Raw genomic sequence first — 5,743 nt, forward strand, 5'->3', positions numbered from 1 at the left:
AGTATCCCGCAGAAGGCCAGTTTTAAAGGGCTCCTCAAGGCTCACGTGACCCAGACCTGCAGAGCCAAAGGTATTGTCTCCACCTCCTCCTGGTCCCAAACCTGACCAAAGCTCAGTCAGCGCTTTACAGCCTGAAGAAGCAAACAGCCTCAGGGTGGAATCTTAAAAATTAACACTGAAAACTCAGCCATCTTAACGAGTGGGTTGGTTTGTTCTTTTGATTGCTTTGTTTTAATTTTCTTTTCCATTTTTTAAAAGCAACTAAACTATGTCTCCACTTCTCTACTTGCAAGCCTTGTGTTTGCCAGAAAACTGTGTAGTGTTTTACTCCTCTGTTTAAAAAAATTAACATGCCTTCATTGATCGGCCACAATCCAATCACATTAATGGTGAGCAAGTCTTAATATTGTGCCAAGAGCTAGTCTCGCATTACTGCACTGGAATCTTATAGCGACCTTCTATGTTCTGACTATAATTATCCCCATTATCTGAGTGGAAAACAAACTTAGGCTAAGGAACCTCTTCAGGCTCACATCACTTGTAAGTGAGTGATCTAGTGCACTTTAGTAACCACTACCAGGTGTGCAATGGTGAGTAGATAAGATAAAATCAGGACAGGTCATCATTGTCAGAGGTGGCAGCACCACCAACCAAGGTGGCAAAATCATGTCTGTTTTAAGCCACCTTCCATCTTGGGTAGTTTGTTATGCAACTAAGACTAACTGAAGCACCCGCTCCATGGCCTGAAACAAATTGCTTAATGTCATTGAATCTCACTTTTCTCCCAAAGTACCTACCCCACTGGGTTGTTGTGAGGACTAAACGCAAAATAGTCAGTAGTGTAGTTAGTGACCCTAGCCACCACTGGCCAGCATAATTATGCATGGAAGTATTTCCTGCTCACTTTCTGTGGTGAAAAAGTTGTTGGTGGGAAGAAAAACAATTTTTACTTTAAGGCCAAAACCAGCCCCACCTTTAATGTTTGCAGGGCCCAGGGCAAGAATACAAATAAAAGGTACATAAATCAGGTGCCTAGATACTGAAAAGTTACCAGGTAAAGTTTACAAGGTATTAGATACTGTGGGTTCCACCTTTCTACCGTGACAGATACACCTTTGTAATGATGAAAGACCAGGTTCAAACTCCAGATGTTCTGTACTTAAGTATGGTGAAGCAGGGAGAGCTGGTTTCCAGCTCTAGGATTGCAGCCACCTCTCCCTTCCCGCAGGGCACCAGCCCACGGATGGAAGCTCAGGAGGAGCCACCCCCAAAGACCTCTTGAGTCCACAATAAGAAGAACAAAGGAAATATTATCTGCCCGCGGGAATATAGTTGTTGTGAGACAACACAGCTGCTCCTTGAAGCAGGTTCAGTGCCATTGGGAAGAGAATTTGATGACCCTGCATATTCAGAACAAGACTTGGGGAGATAGGCACTTGAGGGAGAGGGGCACAATGGACGCATTCCCATAGACCCCTCACACGACTGGGGGAAGTGCAGCCAATTAAGAGCCAGAAGTGGAAGACTAAATATGTGGGTCCTGGAGAGGGCTCTTTGGAACTAAGTGCAAGGGCAGCTGCTGGCCAAGCATACCTGAGTCCCGAAGGGACCAAGATGAATTTTGTAGTCAACAAAGAATGCACACATATTTTAGCATTCTTCTTTAATATCAGAGTGTATCAAAAATCTTACTGAGATATTAAATGTGGCAACTTACAAAAACATCATTTGAAAGTTTAAATTTATTTCACATTTAGTTTTGTGACTGTAAAATGATACGTTTTCATTTTAATTTTTGTTTCAGGTTCCCCTGATTAAAAAATGGTATACATTCACTAAAAGAAGAAATTACATTGCATTGTAAAATGATGTCAACAATGGACCCCATATAGAACGGTAGCCCCATAAAAGTATACTGGAGCTGAAAAATGCCTATGGCCTAGTGACATTGTAATGTCATAGAAAAACACATTACTCATGTGTTTGTGGTAGTGGTGATATAAATAAATAGAGCTGTTGTTCTGCCAGTCATATAAAAGTATAGCACATACAATTAGGTACAGTATATAATATTTAATAATGATAATAAATAACTGTTACTGGTTTGCCATATTTTATCATTATTTAAGAGTATGCTCCTACTTTAAAAGATCTTTACTGTAAAACAGTGGGGCCAGGGATTTAGTTCAGTGGTTCTGTCACCTTTCCCAAAGCGCAAGGACCCAAATTCAATCCATGGTGAAAAAAAAAAAGAAAGAAAGAAAAGAAAGCTAGAATGCCATGTTAAATTGGGAGCAGCCTCATACATCTTGTGTTTCCTTCATCGTTTGATTGTATCATTTTCCCCTGTGTTTGATTTACTCTCATGTTGTTTTGTTCATCGCAGCTCCTGAGCATATATAATCCATGCCAGTGTGGCTGGTAAGAGGCCATGTCATGACTGACCTCGAGACAAAATTAAAAGTGATTAAGGACAAAAGGGTGGAAAATCAGTAATGGTCATTGCATGCCAGTCAGGCATGTCCCATTCCACCACAGCTATGATCTTGAACAATAAAGGGACTGAAGCTGTTAAAAGATCTGCATCATTGAAGGAAATGAGACAAAAATTCAAGAAAGGCCAGTGTCAGATAATTTTGAATGACCTGGACTCAAGACTGGAAAGGGAAACACATTTCTCTCAGCACCATGGTGATCCTGTGATGTTGAAAGGAAAGGCGGAACCTAACTGCTGTGTTGAATTTTTGCTATCTCTGAGTGGTTTAAAACAATTCAAGAATCATTATTCACTATGTAATGTGAAAATGAGTGAGAGTTTATGAGAGTTGTTGTGAAGATAGTTGAAAATCTTTGGGAAGTTCTAGATAGGCTAAATTTTAGATAAGACAATTATGGAGGAATACTATTTTCCAGAATAGATTTTCCATATGAATAAAACTTCATTGTTTCTGACACAGATGTCTGAAAAGGACTTTCATCTATAAGGAGGCCAACTGAGTGGCAGGTTTCAGGGCCCTTAAGGACAAGGTAACAGTCTTGCTGGGGGCAGTGCCATAGGCTGCAAATTGAAATCCTTTGTGATCTAGCATAATAAGGCCCTCAGAGCCTTCCAGCATATCCACAAGTGCACACAGTGTGACCTAAAGGAGAAGTCACAGATGACCCAGGTTCTCTTCTAAGAAACCCTGCTGAATGTCTGTGCTGGTTAAATGGAGCAGTACTGTTTGTAGCATAATACACCTTTCCTGATCTTGTTCATTGTTGGTAATGGTCCCATACATCCTCCTTTTACTATTGATCTTCATTCTAATAGCAAAGTGTTCTTTCTCCATTCTAATAGCACAGTGTCTTACACTGCTTCTTTGATCTATCCAGTGGACTAAGAAATTATAGTGGCTTTCAAGGCCTATGAATTGATGAGGACCTCTACTCAGGCTGGTACTGTTATCAAGAAAGATGCTGAGAAGATACTGATGCCTTGTCTGGGAAGACTACAATATCACCCTGTATTTGAATTTGTTGTATCCCATGTTCTGTGCTAGACATCTTTAAAAAAGAAAAAAAAAAACAGTCTTTTTTTTGAGGTGGGGATACCGGGGATCAAACTGAGGACCTTGTGCTTTCTAAGGCAGTGACACCACTGAGCTAAATCCCTGGCCCCAAAATCAGTTTTTTTTAAGGAATTTGCAGTTCAACCAGGGCGGTGATGAAGGAGACATATAAATCAATTCCACAATACAATATGCTAAGTGATGTAATTGGGGCCAATTGGGATCAGATAGCAGGGAACAAGTCCCTGCTTAAAAAGCCAGGGAATCTCACCAGAGGTGACGAAGGTGGTATTGAAAAATGAGCCATTGGGGGGAAAGGTAGCAGCTCAAGTCAAGAGCATGTTCTGGGTCCTCAATATTTTGGGAATGATGGTTCATGGTCGAGGTGTCAGTTTGGGTTCACAAAGGGTCAACTAAAACTTGAAGTTAAGAACAGTAGACGGGGCTAACTTGGGAAGGGCTTGGAAAGAGTGGTGGGGGCTGATGATGTCATTCATAATTGACAGATTTGGAAATATATTTTCTTAATTAAATAGAATAGAACAGAACAGAACAATACAGAACAGAGCAGGTGTGCTAGTTTCCCAGGGCTGCTGTAACGGTGTAAAACCTCTGTGATTCTAAACAATAGAAATGTTTCTCAGTTGCAGAGGCTAAAAATCTGAAATTAAGGCACCAGCAGCAGGCCATGATCCCTCTAAAATCACTAGAAAAGGATTCTCCCTGCCACTTCCCCTGTCTAATAGTCCCAGGCATCCCTTGGCTTGTGACAGCTTCACTCAGATCTCTGGTTGGAGTATACAGGGCCTCTTCCAGTGTCTTCTCACTGCAACTTCTCTCTGGGTGTGCCTATCTCCCTGTTCCAGGTTCCTTTTCCTTTTAACAAAGACAGGAATCATGTAATGACCTCATTTTTGCTTGATTGCCTCTATAGACTCTATTTCCAAATAAAACCACATTCTGAATTATTGGAAGTTAGGGTTTCAGTATATATTATATATATTAAATAAAAATTATATTAAAATTATATTAATATAAATTATGTTAAATATATTATATATATTAAATATATATTTTTTCTGTGGCACAGGCACCTGCTTTGCAAGCTTAAAGTCCAGAGTTTGATCCCCAGTACCTAAAAAAAAAAAAGATATAAGGTACAGAAAGATGATGTTAAGGTTCCCTTGTTGCTACCATGTGGGCACCATAAACTGTTTCTCCTCTGTGACACCCCTCTGCCATGTGCCACTCTGCCTTGGAACCAACCAGTTATGAACTGAAACCTCTGTGAACACTAAGCCCAGTAAATCTTTCCCCCCTTTAACTTTCGGGTATTTTGTCTCAGCAATGAGACAAAAGTAACTGAGACAGCTGGTCATTGTACTTTCCATTGACTGCTAAATTTTATCACAAATGTAGTGGTCTTAAAACAACACACATTTATTCTCTTACAGTTCTGAAGTCAGATGTGTGAAGTCAAGATGACAGCAGGGCTGTGTTCCTCCTGGAGGCTCCAGGTGAGAATCTGATTCCTTGCTTTTCTCACCTTCTAGAAGCTGCCCACATTCTCTGGTTCTTGGCCCTTCCTTACTCCAGTCTCTTCCATCCTTACATCTCCTTCTACTCACTCTGGACCTTCTGTCTCCACTTCAAAACGACCCTTCTGATGGCCCTGAGTCTACCTGGATAATCAGGAGCCTCTCCCCATTTTAAGATTCTTAATTTACTCCCATCTGCAAAGTCCCATTTGACCTGTAAAGTGGCATAGTCACAGATTACAGCAACCAGGACCTGTACAACTCCACGTGTGCAGATTATTCACCCTATTACAGTCATTAGGCAAACTGTATTTCCTACTATGAGATGCGGTCAAAATAGCTTGAAAGCCACTGTCCCAGATGACTTCTGAAGTTTTTGAATAAGATATATTGCTTGTTTTTCTTATTATGAATATACTATATGGTTATTCCAGCAATGTAAGGATAAACCAAATATCAGATAAAAATTCCACAGTGGCTTCTCAGAGATAAAAAAAATTATATCGTGTTGTTTAATTTTTTATTTATAAAATATGTGTTCAAAACAAAACTAAAATTATGTTACCTGGAGTTGTTTATCCTGCTTTTAATGGCATTTATATCCCAATTATATTCACAAGTTAATTTAAAAACACAGTTTTAATGACTACATGA

Source organism: Fukomys damarensis, unplaced genomic scaffold (genome assembly GCF_012274545.1).
Source record: "Fukomys damarensis isolate Sample0158 unplaced genomic scaffold, DMR_v1.0_HiC HiC_scaffold_4, whole genome shotgun sequence".
Lineage (NCBI taxonomy): Eukaryota > Metazoa > Chordata > Mammalia > Rodentia > Bathyergidae > Fukomys > Fukomys damarensis.